Source organism: Chrysemys picta, chromosome 2 (assembly GCF_011386835.1).
Source record: "Chrysemys picta bellii isolate R12L10 chromosome 2, ASM1138683v2, whole genome shotgun sequence".
Lineage (NCBI taxonomy): Eukaryota > Metazoa > Chordata > Testudines > Emydidae > Chrysemys > Chrysemys picta.
The window spans coordinates 181,828,988-181,852,965 of NC_088792.1; the positions used below are offsets into that span (position 1 = coordinate 181,828,988).

The window sequence follows — 23,978 nt, forward strand, 5'->3', positions numbered from 1 at the left end:
ATGGATTTTAACCCTACACATTTTTTTTTTTCATTTTAAATTTCTGTATGATAACTAAACAGATTGAATCTACTTGGATTCTGGAATTTAAAGGAAGGCTCTTTAGTTAACTGCCCCACAGGAAAAGAAGTTTCCTCATGACTTATGGGCCATTTGGGCTCAATTGAATTTAATAGGTTTCAGCTGCATCTCCACAATGGCTTTGAACAAGGAAGTGAGAGGAGGGTCTATAGACCTTAATTGGTCAAGTCTAGCTTCTATTGTAAAAGCTGCTTGGAGGGTGGGGGTTGGGTATTAACATACCTATCCTTTGAATATCCGAGAAGGGTAGAGGATCTGGCACTTGATAAGTGGAAACTAGAATGCAAATAGCTTGAGGACATGACTTGACAGTTAGAATGGTTAATCTAGATTTGTCTATGCTAACAGAGTGAGTTTTCAAAATAAAATGAACCAGTTGGGATGGCTGGACCAAACTTTCCTTTCAGAGGTCTCTCGTGCTGGTTGACAAAGCAGTTGGACTGTGACTTCTAAGAATGTTTGCAGTGTTGTTGCAGACATGTTGGTTCCAGGATATTAGAGAGACAAGGCAGATGAGGTAATATCTTTTATTGGACCAACTTCTGTTGGTGAGAGAGACAAGCTTTTGAGCTTACACAGAGCTCTTCTCCGAAGAAGTGGAAATGGAAATTCCACTTCTCAGAAGAAGAGATCTGTGTAAGCTCGAAAGCTTGTCTCTCACCAACAGAAGTAGGTCCAATAAAAGATATTACCTCACCCACCTTCTCTTGTAAGAATGGCAGTTTGTTTGTTCTTCCTCTGTCCAAAAGTTGCCAACAGAATGATCAAAACTACTAGTTCTTAGTAATGCAGTTTTCCATTTCCTTTCCCTGTTTCCTACTGAATGCTGTGTCATAGTTGCTACTGAATTCACTAACACTATCTCTAACTTCATATTCAAGGGTGGATCCTCTTGGAAGTAGGTTACTCAATGGAAAAACATGCCTGTATGAAGAGCGTTGTTTTCACATCATTAGCTGGGCAGACAGAAGAACCTGTGAAAAACAAACTCAAGAACAACTCTCATCCATGGTGAGCTAGGGAGACTGTACTACCAGATGGTAACCGTTGATATACTCTGCAGCGTCATCCTGCATTATGTGGGCAAATGCTGAATGAATGGGACACTATATCGAGGCACCTGACAAATGGATCCACACTGCTACTTTTGTAAAAAAGATGAACAAAAAAAACCAAAACAAAACAAAACAAAAAACAACCAGTGATAATGTTCAATACTAAGGGTCAAATTTCTACTATCAATGTTGCAAAGCTCAGACAAGCAACTTAACACAAACATTGTAGGAGCTGAAATGCGTAGTTGGGACTCTAAAGAATTTTCTGATCACTCCAAATAGCTTTTTGGACCAGATTCATGTTGGGGCTAATGGATTCCCAAAAGGGAGCATGGTTTGCCAAAGATGAGCATTTTAAGTACAGTATGCTTATGTCCTAGGTGATGATGAGCTTCTTAAATCAAGCTCTGAGACTTGAGTGAGAAGAAAACGATGAACTTTAATGATCATGTCTTCACTGCTTACATATGCTATGACGATACTCAGACTCCATTACTAATACAGTGCCCCAGCATCCACTGGGGTAAAATTCAGAGTGTATTCTTTGTGGGGAAGACGCTTTGGTTGTTTTCAAGTCTTGATTGTAAATCTGGAGGCAAAAATCTGAGAACATTACATCATTACATTGGCTTCTTCCATCATGGCACTGGCTAGTTCATGTGAAACTTAACTTATATTTTTCTATCATAAAATGTGCCTATTACAAGCTCTATGCATAATTATAGGAACAGAATTATTCTTCCATTTTGGAGAATGGTATTTGGCTGAATGCCACATATTTTTACAGACCTCGAATGTGAAGGTCCCCAAGCAAACATTTGCATGGAAGAACATTATGGATATAGAACAATATCTGGATTTTGGTTCTATAGGACATTTTTTTTTTTTTTTTTGGCAGAGTGACACATTCCTGTCTGTTCATGCTACGAAATTTACTCCACGCCCATACAGACCAGGTAATTGGTCCCTGTGGGCAAAGTGCTGAGAAGGAAGAGTATGATCTATTAAATGCATCCTCTAACTGATGTCCAGGGGTCCCCTCCCCTGACTTTATACAGCCTCTCCCCCAACCCATGCACTTGTGTAGTGTGTGCGGGCCACAGCTTTGCATAAGTATGGATGGCCCTTCCCTGGCCTCTTTTTAATTGTTCTCCTGTATACTAGCCTATGTGAGGCCAGTGGAGGAGCATTCCACAATGCAATGAGACACTGAGGCCTTGGCTACACTTGCAGCTGTACAGCGCTGTGAGTTAAACCTGTCTTCGTGCAGCTGAGTAGGGAAAGCGCTGCAGTCTGTCCACACTGACAGCTGCCCAGCGCACTGTCGTGGCCACATTTGCAGCATTTGCTGCGCCATTGGGAGTGGTGCATTATGGGCAGCTATCCCACAGAGCACCTCTTCTCATTCTGGCGCCGTGGGTTGTGGGAAGGGGGCGTGGGTGCGGGGCATTCTGGGTCCTGTCCCAATGCCCCGTGATGCATCGCTTCGCATCCCAGAAATCCCTTTGTTTCCATCCACCTTTGGCGCCATCTTTCAACGGTTTCTGTGCAGCGCGATCTGTCTGCGGGAAATAGAGTCCGAACTGCTGAGGCATATGCTGACTTATCTCGCCAGCATGTCACGTTTAGCTGTCGAACTATTCCTTGAGATCCAAAGTGACAGTGAGAGTGAGGAGTCCGACGATGCTATCGAGCCGCGTAACGCATACGACACTAAATTGCTTGTGGCATTCACGGACATGCTCAGCACCGTGGAACGCCGCTTTGGGGCTCGGGAAACAAGCACTGAGTGGTGGGATCACATCGTCATGGAAGTCTGGGATGATGAGCAGTGGCTGCAGAACTTTCGGATGAGAAAAGCCACTTTCATGGGACTGTGTGAGGAGCTCGCCCCCACTCTGCGGCGCAAGCACACGAGATTGGGAGCTGCCCTGCCAGTGGAGAAGCAGGTGGCTATTGCAATCTGGAAGCTGGCAACTCCAGACAGCTACCAGTCAGTCGCAAACCAGTTTGGAGTGGGAAAGTCGACCGTTGGAATCGTGTTGATGCAAGTTTGCAGGACCATTAATCGCATCCTACTCAGAAGAACCGTGACTCTGGGTAACGTACAGGACACAGTGGATGGCTTTGCACAAATGGGGTTCCCTAACTATGGAGGGGCGATAGATGGGACGCACATTCCTATTCTGGCACCACCCCACCTAGGATCCGAGTACGTTAATCGGAAGGGGTATTTCTCTATGGTTCTCCAGGTGCTTGTGGATCACCATGGACATTTCATTGACATTAACACAGGCTAGCCCGGAAAGGTGCATGACGCATGCATCTTTCGGAACACTTGGCTGTGCAGGAAGATGCAGGCCGGGACTTTTTTCCCAGAGCGGAAGATCACGGTAGGGGAAGTTGAAATGCCCATTGTAATCCTTGGAGATCCCGCTTACCCGTTAATGCCGTGGCTCATGAAACACAGGGAGCCTTGACAGCAGCAAGGAACGGTTCAACTACAGGCTGAGCTGGTGCTGAATGACTGTGGAGTGTGCCTTTGGCCATTTAAAGGCCCGCTGGCGATCTCTGTATGGGAAGCTGGACTTGGTCGAAAACAGCATTCCCGCGGTTATATCCGCGTGCCGTACCCTCCATAATATTTGTGAAGGGAAGGGTGAAAGCTTCACTCAGGCATGGACCTCTGAGGTTCAACACCTGGAGGCTGAATTTGCACAGCCAGAGAGCAGGGCTATTACAGGGGCCCAGCACGGGGCTGCAAGGATTAGGGATGCCTTGAGGGAGCAATTTGAGGCTGAAAACCAGCAGTGATATCTGGTGCCCTGCACGGGAGTGAAATGCAGTAGTTCCAATCTTTAGGAATCAGTGTTTGCTAAGCAGACAAGCAGACTTGTAGTGCCTGTTTATTTCTTGGGCTAAAGAGTCTTTTACTTTATGCAATGATAAAGAATGTTTTCAAAGCCAAAACATCCATTTATTGAAAAGAAAAAAAATTATTTATTGAAAAGAAACAAGGGGGTGGAGTGGGGAACGGTACAATCACAGATTCGCGTATGTCCTGTCTGGTGTGCTGTGCAGTGAGTGCTGCACTTCAGGGCAGCTATACTGCATGGTGATGGGGGTTGAGTACAGAGGGTAAGGGTCGTGGTTTTCAGGGCTGGGTGGTGAAGATACTGGTTTTGGAGGCAGCGGGTGGCGTGAAGAACATGGAAGTTGGGGAAAGTGGGTTGGAGGTGAGAGTGGTGCACAATGGAAAGAGTTTTGGGACAAGGGCTGGGGGGGGGGGCGTTTGCGCTTGCGGTACTGCTCCTCTTTCTGCATGGCTATGAGCTCCTGGATAGCGCCTGCTTGGGGCTCCAGGATGCTTATGAGCCAATCCGTGCTTTGCTGCTGGTGCTTCGTGCTTTGCCGCCGGTGCGCTGCGTTTTCCTGGCGGATCCTGCTTTCTCTCTCCCTCCAGTTCTGTGCTTTCTCATTCTCTTTAATAGATTGCCGCATCACTTCTTGCAGCATGTCTTCTTTGCTTTTTCGCGGTCTCTTCCTGAGTCTTTGCAGTCTCTGAGCAGGCGATAAGAGGGACGGCTGAGGTCTCACGGTTGATGCAGCTGTATAGGCAAAATGCAACATTTAACAGAGGCAGCATTGTTTATACCAGACAGAGTAATGATTTCCCCCACACTTAAGGAGTAGAAAACACACAGGGTCTACAAAACAGCATAATTTCCCCATCCGAAACAGAGCACACATATCCCACGGGAGCCTCAAAATGGTGAGTAAGGGGGACTGATTGTTTCAGGGAGGCACTGTCCTCTGGGTTTCTGTGCCTTGGGGAGAGCCAACAGCTTCAGGGGGCACCTACACTGAACACTGTCCCAACATTTTCCACAGAAGTTCATCCTGGACGATATCTCGCTGCTGAGGGTGACCTGGGAAGCAAGGGAGGGTCTTCTACTGCAATGCGGCTTCCGCCCTGGCCCATATGCAGCTTGCCTGTGTGCAGCAATGGTTCCCACGCCCCTTGCGGCACAGTGGCGCGGACACGTTAGCCTGGCTGGGACAAGGACCACAGTGGCTCTCCCGATACACCTGCGCAAGCGCATTGCACGCGTTCTGGATGAGACATTCGAGGAGATTACCGAGGCTGATTACCGCGATGTGATAAACCACATCAATGCACTATTCCGCATCTAGGCATGCATGCCTAACCCTCCTCTCCCAAAGAGCCCGCACTGAAAAAATTCCTTACCGAAAAAAAACCCCGCTTACTGGGAACCTGCTCCTCTGTTTGTCCTCCACCAAGTACCGGCCGCTGTGACTGGCTACCTTCCTCCTGGCTCGAGAAAAGCTCCTGGCTTCATGGCTCCAGGGATTCCGGGGTGTCTCCATCCGGCCCACCACCCTCACTCCCGTTTTCCTCCTCCTCCTCTTCCTCCCCCCCCCCCCACCGGCTCTGAAGTGTCCATGGTGGTGCTCAGAGTGGAGGTGGGATTAACCCCAAGTATCGCATCCAGCTCTTTCTAGAATCGACAGGTCATGGAGGGAGCACCCGAGTGGCCGTTTGCATTGCGGGCTTTGCGGTAGGCACTCCGCAGCTCCTTGACTTTAATCCTGCATTGCAGAGCGTCCCGGTCATGGCCCCTTTCCATCATGTTCTTTGATACCTTCCCGAAAGTATCGTAATTCCTACGTCTGGAGCACAGCTGGGACTGGACAGCTTCCTCCCCCCAAACACTGATGAGGTCCAGCAACTCGCCATTGCTCCATGCTGGGGCTCGCTTGGTGCGTGGAGGCATGGTCACCTGGAAAGATTCGCTGATAGCACTCCACGCCATGCCTGGCTGAGCAAACAGAAAGGGGATTTTTAAAATTCCCGGGGAATGTAAAGGGTGGGTCACATGGTTGGTTACCGGAGGCCAGGGCAGTAGAGTTTGAACTGATGACTAGAGTGGCTAGAACAGGCATTGTGGGATACTGCCGAATACTTCTGGAGGCCAGTCACAGCGCATTGGGCGGTCACACTGGCGCCGCAGCACTGCAGTGGCAGCGCAATACACGCTATTCCTCTCGGGGACGTGGAGTACATGCAGCGCTGCAACCACGGAGATACAGCGCTGCAAATGCCTTGCCAGTGTGGACGGGGAGTGAGTTACAACGCTGGGGGCGACTTTACAGTGCTGTAACTCGCTAGTGTAGCCAAGGCCTGAGAGACACCCTTGAGCAACTACTCCATCCTGGCTCTCCACCTCAGCTCCTCAGACAGCTCTAAGTCGTCGTTTCGGTGGTGCAAAAGGCCTTGTGATGGGCCTCTCTTTATGAGCAAAATTCAGGGGGGTGAGATGAGCCTTGCCAACCCTTCTGTTATGACCAATAATCTCTTGTGAAAATTCCAACCCAGGAATTGCAGTTAATGTTTGTCCAGTTCTTGGTTTAAGTGGCCACATCATCTTAGTGGGTTGGAAACTGAGTGGAATGTAAGTGGCTTTGTGCTGCAGATGGAGGCTACCTCTAGGTTTTCAGTCAGAAGAGACTTTACAGGGACTAAATCTGTTGATATCCATTTGAATTCTTCCTGTAATATGTTAAGGAAGTCTGCTCTGCAGCAGGGCATGAGGAGGAAGGCGGCTGAAGGATAGTAGAATAGCTACAACAGAATGTAGAAAGAACGAGGAGTACTTGTGGCACCTTAGAGACTACAAGTACTCCTCCTTCTTTTTGCTGATACAGACTAACAGGGCTACCACTCTGAAACCTGTCAACATAATGTAGGGGTTTTTTTTGTTTAACATCAAAGCTATTTACAATGTATCTTGTGAGTTTATGCATATTGTTGCTCTCATGGGTTTGGCCACTGATTAGCACAAACCACTTTTCAGAAGAAGATAAAAAAGAGCTTGTATCCCTTTTAAGGTTATAATGGTAAGAAAAATGAGGCTTACTTATGCCCCTTTCAAATAAGACTTTGTGGAAGCATTATAATAAGTCATTTGTTCTCTTTAAATATAGTTTAGCTTCACGCAGGCACACACACACTCAGATGGTTTCCACTTGAAATTCCTCATCAAATCCAAATAGCTCCCAGCCTTGACTGCTGAACTGTGAAGGAGCTCCCTCCCCCACCCCTCCTTATAGCAACAGAAGTGTGCAGTATGGCTGTGGCATTCAGTGCCTGCGGGGTGTGAGACTGCAAACTTTTATTTTGGGGAGTACGCCGTGCTAAACTTTGTCCCTGCATCTGCTCTCTCTAAAGAGGAGGAGAAGCAGAGCAGTGTTTAGAGGGCTTTGGAGTCTTTCCTTATTATATGCTCTAGCTTCCTCATTTTAAGCTTGAAGTTTACAAGCTTACAAGGAAGAGTTGCTTAGCATTTGAAACTGACAGTCAGGTCCATTTAGCCCAGAGGGGAAACAGAAGTGAATAGTCCCATTAAGCTGTATATATCCATGCTACTCAGTGTGTATAAACTAATGTGCTGTATTGTTTATAAATCTTTAATAAAGTGTTTTAAACAAATAACTTTTTTTTTTCTTTTAGAGTAGAAAGGGCTTATGTAAGATTCAGGGTCAGATGGATACAAGAAGCCTGTTAGGTGAATGTGTATATCTCTTTGGTGATCTCCAAATCCAGATAATCACAGCGCGATATATTGCACCTACTTTCATATTCCATCAGCAGTATGTTCTGGAGTAGCCTGTGTGTATATCAGCGAATCTTGATAATCTGATTATTGTGAGATGCAGAATTTAGCACCAGGGGTGGTTTGTTTGTTTTGTTGGAAAATATTTACCTTGTTTAATAATTTAATATGATCATTGTTGTCTTGCATGGGCCCAAACTATCCTGTGCATGTCAAAGAACAAATAAAAAGGCAGGAGTTTGCAGTCTAAATTTAGACATGATGTGTTGAGTGAGGCTAACAAATAGAATTGGGGTGATAGGGTAAGGAAGGACAAGGGTTACAGATTATGTGATTACAGTCTAGGCATATGCATTGTTCACTAATACTTTCCCACTTTCCCATTCCCTACCTCAGCCAGATACTGCATGTGAGAGGCCAAAGATTTGTTCTCAGGGGCATGGACCATCTTTGTGGTATCTGTTTTTACAGTGTTTAATATAATGGGACTCTAATCCCTGTTTAGTATCAGAGGGGTAGCCGTGTTAGTCTGAATCTGTAAAAAGCAACAGGGGGTCGTGTGGCACCTTTAAGATTAACAGAAGTATTGGGAGCATAAGCTTTCGTGGGTAAGAACCTCACTTCTTCAGATGCAAGTAATGGAAATCTCCAGAGGCAGGTATAAATCAGTATGGAGATAACGAGGAACTAACCACAAAAGCTTATGCTCCCAATACTTCTGTTAGTCTTAAAGGTGCCACACGACCCTCTGTTGCTAATCCCTGTTTGAGGTTCCTAAACACTAGCACAATACAAATAATACGTAAAGCATAGTACACATAGTATCCCTCAGCCCAATTCTTCTCAGAGTGCAGTCTCTTTGTGTCAGGCAGACAGTGATTTGGCTCCATGCAAAGATAACAGAAGTCGCAAAGTAATCTCTTCATCTGGAGCCGTGAGTCTATGTACCTGACTTCCTGAGGTTAATGTAATTTCTTTAGCTGAGCCCCCTTTAGGCAGAAAGAAGATCTATGTAGATTTATAAGGATGCATCCAAACTTTGTATACTTACCCTAATCTTTTGATGCTTGTTCATCATGAATAACAGCAGAGCTATCTGAGCTTGAAACTATTGGAACTTGATGCAACAACCCTGTCCATTCTTACTATTTGATAAATGACATGTCTTACACTTCTGGATCTGGTAGTATCATGGATGTAAGCAGGGTCTGAATGAGTTCTTCCCTAACATCTAGTGATGCACTGGGGGGAAGAGACTTCAGGAGCAGACCATATTTGCATAGACACTCTGCCTACATGGTCGGCAGACAGATCTGCTTTGCCAAAGTGATCAATTTTGGCTGGTTTTTGGTTACTATTCCTTTGAGTGCAGGGTAATGAACGGTTATCTTTATTGTATGAGTAAAGGGCAGCAGAACTGTACTTAGCCTGCCTTGACTGAGGATGTCACCCTAAACTGAACCTTACTTGCTAAGCAGGGAGTAGGGATGGCAAATCTCAGTGAAAATGATGGGAATAGTTGTTCCTAAATAACGAGTCCCAGACACTTTTTGTCCCTCCCGTCTCCAGTGTTTAAAGACAGAGCTGATTGGACTCAGCTGAGTCCTAGTTTCTGTTCAGTGATTACTAGAGCTGAAATCACTGATGAGCAGGGGGCGATAAGCCTTAGATCTGGTGTGGGGTCAGTGTTGCAGTAAAAGACAACAAAGAGGGAATAGCACTGAGCTTCCTTGCTACCCAGAGAAATCACTAAGTGCTTGCGAGTGGGAAAATATTGCCTCTCAAAAGGCACTCCAGGGCGGTGGTTAGTTTTCCCAGATTACTGGGGGTGGGGGTGGTGGTATGGGGGACTGAGGATGATTCTGTTTCCAAAAGCAAGTCTACACTACAGCAGGGATCAACGCTCTGAGATCGATCCACCGGCAATCAATTTAGCAGGTCTAGTAAAGACCTACCAAATCGACTGCAGATCGCTCTCCAATCGACCCCTGTACTGTACCTCTGGCAAGAAGAGTAAGGTAAGTCGACGGGAGATTTTCTCCTGTCTACCCCCTGTGGTGTAGATCCCGCGGTAACTTGACCTAAGATATGTCGACTCCAGCTAGGTCGACTTACTGCAGTAGTGTAGACGTAGCCTTATTGTTAAGAGGAATCCCTAGGAATTGAACCCAGCCCTTCTTGCTGGGGACTCCACCTGGCAGAAGGGCTATGTACAGGCGTTAACTCAAGAGCAGAGGGCCATGTGACTCGTAGCCCAGATGTTAGATTCAAACATCTGAGTATTTCTCAGTGAATTTGACTTATGTTAATACTACTTGGGTGGAACAGATAACATTTAAAAGGAACATAGTTCTCAAAGCCATTTCCCTAGAGACACAAATGTCAAGGGATTTCACTGACTAGTAGTGTATAATAGGTTTGTGAGCAACAAAAATAATTATTAATACTTAAAAATGGAAAGCCCAGACTTCAAAATCTTGCTTTGTGGCCTGGGGAAGCCTGACATATACATAGGTTCAGATCACAATACGATTTGTTACTGCTCAACAAAGCTTAACAAATGTGAATAGGGTGCTAGCAGTGTGAGCTATTGAAAAGTGTCATCAGTTCTGCTAAGATCATGATATGGAGTCAGTTCTGGTGCCATCTAGCTTGAGGAATTTAGGAATAGTCTACCCGAATCCAACTGTGTTAGAAATGTTGTTTTAAACACGGTCCTGGTCTAGCACATGCTTTAAACGTGTTTCTCACTTGATTTTTCTGCATTTTTCCTGACTGTTGAAAATATGTTTTGTTGGAACAGAGTTTAAACACTGTTTTTTAACTTGATTTGAACTCTAGTCTGGCCATGGTCTTTGCTACTTCACCCATTTTTTATTTTTCATTGAGCAAGTTCCAAAAGCATTAACTCCCACGTAAGGGCTATTTCTCTTGCTTTCAAGTAATGTGAATTGAGGTCTGGAAGACACCCTTGGAGTTTGTCTAATTAACTTCCTGTCACTACAGCCAAGGCAGAGAGTTAAGGTACAGTAGCTAACACATTTTGCAGTCACTCTATCTGGCAAGGAATATAGATTGGAAAAATTCTTTGCTTGAGCAATATTGTTATGCTATACTCTACTAAAATGCTCTTTAAAAATGAATTAGGTTCTCTTGAGAGTGAGAAATTGAGATCATCTACCACAGCCAGACATGACCCAGGCATTCCCTTCCTCATGCAACTCTGCCCTGAATTGTTCCATGATCTTGAGATGGACACAAGGGACTGAAATAAAAACCACACCCCACTCATTTTTGCTTGTGACTCAAGCAGGATGAATTCAGGTCTTCAGAAAGGAAAGACAAGGGGTAAGAGTCAGCCTTAGGGCAGGTCTACACTACAGCCGGGATCGATGCTCTGAGATCGATCCACCGGCTGTTGATTAAGTGGGTCTAGTGAAATCAACTGCAGATCGCTGTTCAGTCGACCCCTGTACTCTACCCCTGACAAGAAGAGTAAGGTAAGTCGACGGGAGAGTTTCTCCCATCGACCCCCCACGGTGTAGACCCCGTGGTAACTTGACCTAAGGTACGTCGACTCCAGCTACGTTATTCATGTAGCTGGAGTTGCGTAGCGTAGGTCGACTTACCGCGGTAGTGTAGACATAGCCTTAGTTGAAGCAGGCAAAACTCACATTTACTGTAACCGGAACAGCATCTGCTTACACCGTGGTTGAGTTTATGGACACAAACCTACTGCCCTACCTACTCCCTGAAACTTTTTTCAATGCCAGCAATAGTAGTTTCACTTGTAATTGTTTTATCTTCCTTCTAGTGACCTGCCCCCCCTCCCAAAAAAATCCTATGTTGAATGCAGTTTGTGAATGGAAATATTCATGCACTTTCAAATTCTCTCCTGGGAAACTAAGGTACATCTCTCTCTCACACAAACTTATGCTGTAATTTCACACTTGTTTTGTTTTTCCAGCAGTTGATTCTTTCCTCATTATGTAGGACATGCATGTTTCATTTTCATTAGGGCTTTTATAGTTGAGTCCTAATGAGCATAGTAAAGGGGATTCACTCCATGGAGCTGCCACAGAAAGGCCAGAGGGTCCTCTTATAAATGCTATTGATTTGATGCATCCCTCCTAGATAATGCAGGATTTTGCTGATGTTGAAGCCTACAGCGAGATCACAGTCCTTATAAAAACTATCATAAAGTAATATTTATACATAGGGGAGAGAAATGGGACTGAAGTTTAGAGAAAATAAAAAGTATACTCCCTCCATCTACTTTTCTACTACCCTTGTTATGTGAGACTGGAGCAATCCACATACACAAAGATGTAACCACAAAAAGAACAGGAGTACTTGTGGCACCTTAGAGACTAACAAATTTATTTATGGCCCACTTCATCAGATGCATAGAATGAAACATACAGTAAGAAGATATGTATATCTATGTATATGTATATCTTCTTACTATATGTTCCATTCTGTGCATCTGATGAAGTGGTCTGTAGCCCACAAAAGCTTATGCTCAAATAAATTTGTTAGTCTCTAAGGTGCCACAAGTACTCCTGTTCTTTTTGCATACAGACTAACACGGCTGCTGCTCTGAAAGATGTAACCATCTCTCACTGTTTAAGAACGTTTGTTTAACCACAACCCAACAACGTGTTAGCAATAGTTCCTGTGAGACAAATCTGAGATATGAAGGCCAGTCCTCAATAGTGTATTTACACCAGTTACAATTTACTATTTGCAACAACTGGGGATCTGGTCCATCACATTTGTAATGTCCTAACAATTAATGGCTGTCACCAAATTATCAAAACTTTCTGGACTGATCAATATCTAAGAAGAAGTCACAGTTTATTGACTCCAGTGTCTCACCACTAGAAGTACAAAACCAGGAGTTCTTTTTGGGGAAGGAGTAGGGAATTTCTGTGCTATTTTATTTTATTTTATTTACCCTATTGCCTAGCTTAATTTACATTATCAAGTGTTTATCTCATTCAAGAATAGTTTTTAGTTTTATAACACACAAAAGGCTTGATTCCCCTCCCACTAAAGGATTTAGCTCTCAGACATTGTATAATCTGTCCTTGTCTTCTGGGAAATTGCACAGTCTACTGTAGCAATGAGTCTAAATCTGACACCTGAACACCAACACGGGTCTTTAGTATATATTTTAATCAGCTACACAATGTGCAAAAAGCTAAATTAGAAAAAGAATATGTCAGTTGTAGAGAGCTGAGATGTTTATTGTATTAAAACAACCCCAGTGGAAATTTTCAATGGCCCTGTTTAGGAAGATACAATTAAGGTTAAGCAAGTGTAGCATAGGCCTTGTTTACACCAAGGACACTTTCCCAATTTTTTTTTGCTGTTGCTAACATCGGTTCATCACCACAGGTGTTAGCCACATTTCCTCTGAGCGGGCCTGAAACTAGTGGCCACACGTAGCAGTGTATTGACACTATGCTGCTAAGGCTGATGGAGCTGAACCATCCTGGTAAGGGTAGGAAACTTTTGAAAAATATCCTGAGGTTAGATAGGAGCAGGGCTTCACATCCTGAGAGGGGGAAGGGCATGGGTGTTGTAGGAACAGCAACCTACAGAAGGAAGCAAGAAAAGTAAGCGACTTGCTGTATCTTAGGCTGTGCCTACACTGCCACTTACAGCGCTGAAATTTTCTTCGCTCGGGGTGTGAAAAAACACCCCCTGAGCAAATCGGCTGTGTAGACATACCCTTACACTGTAATCATTCTCTTGTAGCTCTTCCTGCTACAGCCCTGCCTTTCCTCCTCCTTGGCATGTACCATGCACTCACACAGTATATGTTATACAGTGTCATGTAACTAAAGTTATCTTTAATGTTGGCCGAAGGAGTCATTAGTATAATTTATATTACAAGAGAGCCAAGGAGGCCACAGTCAGGACCCCATTGTGCTAGGTACAGCCCAGAGGTTATGGTCAAAGTCAGTATGCAGCCCAAAGAGATTATTACAGTCCTGAATTATGACAGATGTTCAAACAGATGTGAGTGGGGAGGGTGAAAGATGAAGTAGCAGTGAAATGATCAAATTTTGTATGGTAAAAGCAAGAGTCATTAAATACAGTTTAAAAAACCATGAATCTCTACTCCACAAAAGTTTCAGGCAGGACTGTCAAGTTAAGATCTCCAAAACTCATTCTAGGTCAATGACATAAATTCCATGTCAGCCAACTGGCAAATTTTGCTACATATCAGTAGCATCACAGCGCAAACGTATCACATTTCCAGACTACTGACCACTATAGTAGTAGTGTAATTCACTCATTTCAGCCTTCAAGGGAAAAAAAATCAGTACTATCAGATTTTAAACTTTTATTTGAAGGGGGAGGAAATAAATAAAAAATAATTTAAAAAATGTTAAAGCCACCTGAGAAAGGCAGCCTTTAAAGTATACAAAACAATACAGTACTGCAGTTCAGCACATGCTACTCTAAGTTTAACAAAATACATAATATTACCAAATTTAATGATCTAGTCCAGTAATCACCAGCCTTACCTCTGACTGTTCTCCATCCTGCTCTTGAGCTGTATCTCCTTCTTTTGTCTTATTCTACACCACAGGAAACAGGTCAGGTGTAAATAGCACAAAGATGTGTTCTCACGACTAACTCAGCTTAAGTATCTTCATTTTATCACTTAAGGGAATCCAAATTTCTAACTGGGATGATTTAGTTGGGGATTGGTCCTGCTTGGAGCAGGGGGTTGGACAAGGTGAACTCCTGAGGTCCCTTCCAACCCTGATATTCTATGATTCAAATAATCAGAGAGCTTTCACAGATTCCATGCCAGAATCCAATTCTGCTAAGCGTTCAAAGCAGACAGGTTCAAAAAAGCAAGAAAAATGTAATTAATTCTTCCTAGGAATATTTGCTTTGAAAGGGTGCACCAGGGGCACGGAATGCCTCATGCAAGTCACCAATGCAACATCACTGCCGGTGTAATTTACAAAAGAAAATTCCATTGTTTAATTTTGTCAAGGCAAAGCTGCAGATTCTGCATCAAATTTGTTCCTGTATAGATAGGAAACGTATCTACTTTTTATCTGGTTGGTCTGGAGTCATTATCTTGACTGTTACCTACTATTGTGGATTTCTTATAAGAATAACAGATATGTTCAGTTAGCTTCAGGCTAAATTTGGACTGCAGTATGATGGCAATACTTGCCTAAACCTGTATTCTGGTTGCTCTCAAATCCCATACAGTGGGACAAATCATGATCCCAATAAGCTAAAATGGATTAGACTATTTCCTCTGGCTCTGAAGCCTGTTGCCAGCATCTTTCCAGCTTGGCTCTGTAGAGCACCATGTGCATGAATGTGGAAGAAAGCTAAGAACTGGGGCTGACCATTTCAACAAGAGATTGAAAAGACTGGACCTGCTTTACAGAGGAGATGAATAAGTGGGGATGTGATAGATAGATGTGAAATAATGAATGTTATACAGAGGGTTAATCAGGTGCTCTATTTACCCTTTCTTATATTAAATACAAAAATAGGATATCTAATGAAGTTAAAAGACAATGAATTTTGAAAAATTATAAAAGGAAATACTTTTTACACAGTGAATAATTGACCTGTGGAATTCATTGCTTCAAGATATAGTCATCTCCGAGAGCTTGGGTGGATTCAAAAAAGTTTAGACATTTATATGGAAAATTATAGCATACATGGTTACATTAGATAAGATAAAATAGTAAGGCTATAATCCCCCATGCTCCAATGCATAAGCCAGTCCCTAACTCATGGGTTTAGGAAGAAATTTCCCATAGGAGCAGGTTGCTGTTGTTGTCAAATATGTATATTTCTCTAATGCCCAGAGATCTCTATCTGGGGTGGAGCCCCATTATGCAATGCACTGCACAAAACCAAACAAAGCCAAGGGAGGGAGGTGTTAATTTTGCTCAGATGTTTAACTTCCACTATGCATTACCCTCAAAAGTGAATACATAAAATGATTTTTAAAATGGGATGTTTTGGTAGGATTGGAGTTGAGTATGTGAGGCAACTGGTGCTGAGATATTGTGAATAGCCAAGAGAAAAGAAGTACTTAAGTGTTTTAAGAGAGACAGTTTTTTAAAATGACTAATTAGAATCAGATCAGTGAACATTGATCATAGTGGCATGTCAGTTTTCTTTGTCCTTCCAAATCCAATTGCATTAATTAATCCACTCTTCAGCCTTCATAGCAATGCACACTAATGCTCCATGATTATGCACCTCTACCTCGATATAACGCTGTCCTCGGGAGCCAAAAATTCTTACCGTGTTATAGGTGAAACCGCGTTATATCAAACTTGCTTTGATCGGCCGGAGTGCGCAGCCCCGCCCCCCTGGAGCACTGCTTTACCACGTTATATCAGAATTCGTGTTATATTGGGTCGCGTTATATTGGGGTAGAGGTGTAATAGGATTTCCGCACATGCATACTTGGGTAGGAGAGGCATTTCTGCAGCTGCTCTGACCTTAAAATGATAGTGGACCTTCAGTGCACAGTGTGACTGCAGTAGCAGGCCACTGAACTTCAAATAAAATGTTATTTGTTTCACTTTAAGAAAGTCCCTTGGATAAACAGTCCTCATTCCTTTCCCAGCCCCACACTCTGATGGGATTTGCTTGGTAGGGGGCCCTTTCTGTTCTTTGCCATAGGATCTAAGCTTTCATCTTGTAGGTGTCATATGATCCAGGGGCAACCATACTGGACTGTTCAGGGTGAAAGAACGTTTGAGTGCCCTTAAGAATATATTTCTTTATCTGTCCCCAGAACAGGAACAGCTTGGGCAGTAGTGGTGCCAACTTTTCCATGTCACCTTGCCAGTGATCTTCAAATCTGACCTGGAGCCACCGCCACCTGTAAGGGTAAGAAGGAAATTCAATACCCATCTTTAATTTTTGTGCTGAGACTGCCAAGCAGGGTTCCACTTAGCACCAGCTGTGTTAGGGATTTTGTGAGATGCATTTAATTTATCTGCTTTTATTTAATTTATCTGCTACCTGATGAAGATGATTATATTAATATTAATTATAATAGTACTACCTAGGGACCCCTATTGGGGGAGAGACCCTGCGAGGGGGGAGGGTCCCAGAGCCTGGGTGTCAGCTCAAGCCCGAACATCTACACTACAATTTTATAACCCCGTGAGTGCGAGTCAGCTGACCTGGGCCAGCCACAGGTGTTTTATTGCAATGTAGACATACTGTATAAAGGCATGTCTACACTGCAGTGTAAGCCCAGGGTTCGAACTCCGGCACAAGCCTAACCCCCCTTCTGTCTACACAAAAATCGCACTAATCCAAGGATCAGACCCAGGGTCCCAGGAGCCCATGGGGGTGGAGGATTTGAACCTTAGTCAAGCTGGGACCCAGAGTTCAAGCCCTATTGCTTTGCAGTTTAGACACAACCCCACTGGACTTGTACTCTGGGAGTCCACTTAAAGTATCCCACAATCCCAATGTTCTCTGGACAGTCAAGTTTTCCCACACTGTGTAACCCACCCACCTCCTGGGTGTGGTGTTCTGTCCCATCTAGCAGCACCAAGACCACTTAGAGAGAGATTAATGAGTCTGCTCTACAACCTTAGCTAAGGGCCATATGGCTTTTAGCTAAGGCTGTCAATTAATTGCAGTTAACTCACGCGATTCTCTTAAAAAAAATTAATCACGATTAATCGCACTGTTAAACAATGGAATACCAAATGAAATTTATTAAATATTTTGGGATGTTTTTCTACATTTTCAAAAAAAATTGATTTCAATTACAACACAGAATACAAAGTGTAGATTGCTCACTTTATATTATTATTTTTATTACAAATATTTGCACTGTAAAAACGATAAACAGAACAAATAGTATTTTTCAGTTCACCTCATACAAGCACTGTAGTGCAATCTCTTTATCATGAAAGTGCAATTTACAAATGTAGATTTTTTTTGTTACATAACTGCTCTCAAAAACAAAACAATGTAAAACCTTAGAGCCTACAAGTCCACTCAGTCCTACTTCTTGTTCAACCAGTCTCTAAGACAAACAAGTTTGTTTACATTCACAGGAGATGCTGCTGCCTTCTTCTTATTTATAATGTCACCTGCAAGTGAGAACAGGAGTTTGCGTGACACTTTTGTAGCCAGAGTTGAAAGGCATTTATGTGCCAGATATGCTAAACATTCGTATGCCCCTTCATGCTTCGGCCACCATTCCAGAGGACATGCTTCTATGCCGATGATGCTCGTTAAAAAATAATGCGTCAATTAAATTTGTGACTGAACTCCTTGGGGGAGAACTGTATGTCTTCAGCTCTGTTTTACCTGCATTCTGCCATATATTTCATGTTATAGCAGTCTCGGATGATGACCCAGCACATGTTCGTTTTAAGAACACTTTCACAGCAGATTTGACAAAACGCAAAGAAGATACCAATATGAGATTTCTAAAAATAGCTACAGCATTCGACTCCAAGTTTAAGATAAAAAAAAAAAAGAGTTATCATTAATAACACTTTGAGTGATGCAATTCTGATCGCTCTGTAGCATATTTTGGACATATGTTCTGGTTTTCCTGATTTATTTTACTTATGGTTCTTGATTTATTTTAGTTATCACAGAATTGGCCACATATTTTTCACCCCTGTGGATTCTGCAACACCTATTTTAGTCAGGTGATTGAGAACTGTATCTAAAAATTTTGAGACAAAGTAAAACATTTCCACAAATACATTAAAAAAACAAACAAAAAAAACCATTGGTAGGTATCAGACCCTCCATCCTAATTTTGTTATATTTAAGCAACTTTTGACTCTCTAGAATCATACAATCCAGTCCGTGTCTAAATCTTGCTGCTTCTTCCTGTACAACATCTCTAATATCTGTCTTTTTCCTCTCTGTTCACATAACTTCATCTCTAGTCCATCATCCATATTTTAATGACTGCAACTTCCTCCTCTCTTGGCCTTTGACAAATGCCATATTGCCCCACTTATATCAATTCAGAAAATTGCTACAAAGATAGTTTTCCTGGGTCACTACTTCAACCACATCAGCCCACTCTTTGCATCCCTTTGCTGGCTCCCCTCTTTCCCATCACATCAAACATACACTTCTTGTCTCCACTTTCAAGGCACTTCATGGTCTAGGGTGACCAGACGTCCCGATTTTATCGGGACTATCCTGATATTTGCTTGTTTGTCCTGCGTCCCGACCGATGTTTGACTTCATATTGAAGATAAATGTTGACTATGTAAATAGTGCTCCCAGAGTTGGTAGCCGTGCTCCCAGCACTCTGCCGTGACCATACATGCCACATGCCGTGGCAGCACTTTAGTATTGCCAGTGTAGACTAGCCCTAAGATACCATTAAAGTTGTGTGCAATTAAAGGCCAGGGAACAAGTAGCTTAAAGGCCAGGGAACAAGTCAGGGAGCACACAGACACAAATGTTTTGGTGATATTTGCTAGTTCATGGGAATTGACGGTATTTGCATATCTGTTTATCTTCAATATGAAGTCAAACTATTAACACTTTTCTTCCACAGATGGTTGACTGAATTTGTGAAATACATCACAGCTAAAATAGGTGGTAAACCAGATTATCTGTCTTGCCAAAATTTTTGAAATTTCAGAATATTGTTCATCCCAAATCAGGATGCAAAGGCAAAATTTTTCACAAGAAGAAATGGGGGAAAAATTAATGTCAGGTCAATCAAAATATTTCATTTCAGTTTCAACCTTTTAATATGTAAACTAAAGTCAATTTCAAAACAATGTGATTTTGAAATGAAAAACTGAAACATAATTCCCAAAATTATTTCACCACCCCCCCCCGCTTTTCTACATGAATTTTTGTCAAAATTAATGCAAATTAATGCAATATTGTGGAAAACTTTGGTTTTGTCAAAATGGCATTTTCTAACGAAACTTTTAACAAACATTTTCTAGTTAGCTCTAATTCTGGGATTGTTTAGAATTTACCATCATGGCCTTCTTTTGCAACCTCCACAACAAGTTCAAGCAGTTTTACAATGCTTCATCTTGATCTGAGCAGGCTGTCTGCAGATCTCCACAGACCACATTTTGGCCAGTGTTGTATAACCAATTTTTCTTTTTTTTTATTGTAGCTGTTGTAATCAGACCTTGATAAGAATTGCTGCCAGAGACATCCAATCAGCCCCATGTTATCATCTGGAAATGATTAGAGCCTTCAAGGCAGATTGAAGCCATTTTGATAGCATTGATTAGTTCCTTATTTTAAGTTGTGCCATTTCACCGGTAAGATTCTTGCCTAATTTACAGAGATTTTATTTATTACACTGTAAATAGTAAAACTAATTTTGTTGTGTGAACCCAAAACCTTAAACTGGCTATTGAAGCTGTAACTTTTGTCGTTTGAAAGTCATGTGAATAGTGTTGGCTCTCTTGCAATGCACAATAATCAATTATCATATCAGAGTGTTCAGTTACTTCTTAGTCATGTGGTATTGTAGCTGTTTGGCTTCATTTCCTGACATGATTCTAATCACCCTCACTGTGTGTGCAACACTTTGGGTTACCCACTGTGATTCTTTGGGGTTCAACTCAGCCCCCAAAGGGGTAGTGTCACTGCCTGCCCTGCAACTCTGGGTTCCTTAAATGCTATGCTGCTGTGGCTCACAGCCTTGGCACCAACCGCCAGCATACAAACATGCAGGTCAGACCCTGGCTTTCACTGCCCAATTACTTTTTGCAGGGTGACCCCAACACCCTCCCAGTCCTGAATTTCTTCAAAACTGTCTGCCCTGAAATGTCAAGCCCTCTTGCTGAACGCTTGTAGAAGTTAAATTTGCCGCTCCTTTAAAGAGATATTACACTGCAGCTTATTCACTTAACTGGGGTTGACAAATGCTCCACTTCAGTCAAAGCACTGAGTTGGCTTAAGTTTATTAACAAAAGGACATAGATTTAAATGATATCAAGTAGAAAGAATTAAGATAAAAATAATTACAAACAAACAAAATGCTTCTAAAACTAAAATTTAACTTAATCAGCAATAGTTCTTGTTCAAGATGGTTTCCCTACTTACAGCAACTTCTCCAATGTGCCTGGCTGTTCCAGCCAGGATCCACCCTTACAGAATTAAAGAGCTGGTTTCTTTGTTCCCTCAAGAGACGGATAAGTATGGGGTTCTCTCCCCTTTCTTTTTATAGTCCAGTAAACCTTTGAAATGTATTATTTGAGGAGTAAACCCAGACAAAGCATCTGTCTTGCTGGGGTGTAGATTCCCTGCTGTCTTCCCAAAACTCAGTTACCCTATGTCAAGAGGCAGGAAGACTTCCTGGTGTAGACTCCATCCCTGTTGAGACTGTTAAGTGATCACTTTCCCCCACTTGCTCTCCTGATGGCTTTGTTTACCTTGCAAGTAAATGTACTTTTCTTTGTCTTTGGTTACACCTTGCTTAATTTACATTGGAAACACCCTCAAGCAGGTGGAACCACATTCCTTTGTCTGGAACAGGTGTTGCTTAGGCACCGCTTTCCAAATACATTTGAAGAACATATCTCTAACACATAGCTCTAAAGTCCTTTGTGGGTTTACTGTACATACAGCCAGGGCCCTCCTTACCCATGTGCAAAGTACGCAGCTGTGTAGGGCACCAAATTTCCTGGTGCCCTGCACAGCTGCATGCTGCTCCAGCCCCTGCCCTGCCTCTTTCCCAGGGTCCCTGCCAGGGTGACCAGATGTCCCGATCTTATAGGGACAGTCCCAATTTTTGGGTCTTTTTCTTATATAGGCTCCTATTACCTCCCACCCCCTGTCCCGATTTTTCACACTTGCTGTCTGGTCACCCTAGCCCCCGCCCCAGCACCGCCTCTTCCCACCCCTGCTCTGCCCAGCCCCACCCCTGCTCTGCCCAAGCCCTACCTCTGCCCGCCCCTGAGGACTGCAGCAGGGCTGACCTTGCACTCACCAGTGGCAGGAAGTGCAGCTGTGAGTGAGCCTCCCAGCCCAAGGAGACAGACTCATGCTAGCTTGAGCTAGTGGACTAAAATTAGCAGTGTGGACGAGCTGCCCAAGTTTGGACCCATGGGCTCAACCTGGCTTGGACTTGGGTAGCTAGCCCAAGCTGCTGCCCACACTGCAACATACACACTGCTGGGAGGCTCACTACCTGGGCTGGAAGGCTCACTCGCAGCTGCAATGTAGGCATGCTCTAAGTTGCTGTGCCATTGTAACACCGACAGACCCAGTCGTCGGCGGGTGGGATTGAGTTTAGTGCATGAGCCTCTACTGCATGAACTAGACGCCAACTAGCTGGTAGCTAAGGCTGTAGAGCAGATTCATTTGATCTCTCTCTCTAAGTGGTCTCGGTGCCACTAGATGGGACAGAAGCCACACCCAGAAGGTATGTGTGTTACACCATTATCTGCATCATGGGATAACAGTACTTCCCTACTCGCAAGGGTGTTGTGAGGTGTTCAGATGAGGGCCATATAAGTGCCTGAGATATGCATTAAGATTATGAGGTTTATGTGTGTTTTAGCTCAGCATGTCACAAAACATATACCATGAAATCTCTTCTTCTGTTGTAAGGAGAACAACAAAACAACAACAAAATTGACATGGATGGATTAAGGCAGCTATTGGCAGATACCCGGGTCCTGTGATCAAAAAGGACCTCTGAATTTGGGAGCAAGACTTCAAGGATCCATCACAAGCAGTCTGGGAACAACAGCTGACATTGTGAGTCAGTTCCACTGACGAGAAAATGGGTTGGCCCTTGTCTCTCTCTGCCTGAGAACAGGCCCAAGGCCCTGAATACTGATCAGCAAGCTGAGCTGAAAGACACCGTAGAGCTTTGTCACTGCTGGGCCCTCTCCCACGCTTCCTAGAAGGCATAACAAGGAGCTGCTGCTTTGATTCAGGAGCAGAAAGGAGATGCCGAAATACTCTCCACTCAAGTGGGAAGTAAAGGTGCCTCTGTAACCCCTCAACACCACCACCACTACTTGATGGGGAGAAGCCCCTGCACCAACAAATGAAGATGGATACAGACTTTCATAGGAGCTGTGAGAGCCTGATGGCTCTCCTGGCAACTGCAGCAGTGAAAGGAGCAGAACGTGGGACCACCTGGCAGCCCCACGCCAGCAGCTCCTCCAGCGCGGCTGCTGTACTGCCCTTAGGCCCTCCCCCCCGCCCGCACACACACTCCCCCCAGCCCTGTCCTCCGGCAAGGCTGCAGTACCTCCGGCCCGGCCCCAAGCCCCGCAACCCTGGCCGGAGCTCTGGCTGGAGCGCAGCCCAATTCCTGAGCTCTTTAAAGCCGGCTCTGATCAGGGGACGGGGGGAGGGAGTTGGGGGTTCTGAGGGGGGCAGTCAGGGGGTGGGAAGTGAGAGGGAGTGGATGGGGGCAGGGCAGGGCAGGGGCGGGGCTAGAGCGGGGCTCCTCCCCCCCCCAGTGTCCTCTTTTTTGCTTGTGGAAATATGGTAACCCTATGCAGTGTAGACATACCCTAAAGTTCTGGCAGTACCATGGCAGGTTATGTGTAGCCACACAACGCAGTGAAAAGCAGGCTGTGCCCACACTGCAGTGTGTACACAAATGGTGTGTAGCTGCCTTTGGCAGGGGAAAGGCTCCAGCAGTTGGGAGCTGCTGGAGCCTTTCCATGCTGCCTCAGCCCTTTCCTGCTGCTGGAGTCTTTCACTGTGGCAGGAAAAGACTCCATCAGTGGAGAGGCAGTGGAATGCTACGCTCCCAAAAATAGCAGTGTAGATATGGGAGACACTGCTTGGACGAGCAGAGAGCCATCTAGGGCATATACCCTAAGGTTCTGGTGTGTGTTTAGTGTACTTGCCTAAGCAGCGCCTCATCATCTACACTGCTGATTATACCTGTGGAAGGGGCGTTTGCAGTATCTGTATGATACATGCCACCGTAGCCTGGGTGTCTTGCCACGGTCACATAGGAAGTCTGCGGCAGAGCTGGGAATTGAAGTCATATCTTCTGAGCCCTAGGCTAGCACCCTAACCACAGGGCCAGCAGTCCTTTTGAGAGTCAAAAATTCTTTGCTTGTCTTAGTGTTGGCAAACTATTGGAGTTAAGAAAAAAAAAGCAATTTCTCCCTACATGGTAGCTTCCAAACGCAAACCATCCCCTCCTGGAGTGGACAGACTACATATTGGGAAGCTGGGTATTTTGTTG

At 44.1% G+C, this 23,978-nt stretch overlaps 1 long non-coding RNA gene across 7 annotated transcripts in view; it reads left to right on the forward strand.

Moving 5' to 3' along the window:
- Window positions 1–23,131, forward strand: part of LOC101943887 (uncharacterized) — a 92,097-nt gene extending 68,966 nt beyond the window's left edge. For 3 of the 7 annotated variants that reach the window (XR_010598783.1, XR_006176908.2, XR_006176909.2), the window contains 4 exons: window positions 11,586–11,679; window positions 16,575–16,669; window positions 19,920–20,070; window positions 22,370–23,131. This is a non-coding gene — a long non-coding RNA (uncharacterized LOC101943887). Of the gene's footprint in view, window positions 1–11,585; window positions 11,680–16,574; window positions 16,670–19,919; window positions 20,071–20,862; window positions 20,954–22,369 lie in introns of all 7 variants that reach the window. The other 4 variants (XR_006176907.2, XR_010598782.1, XR_010598785.1 and 1 more) reach the window with 4 other exon arrangements.
- Window positions 23,132–23,978: the final 847 nt, after the last annotated feature.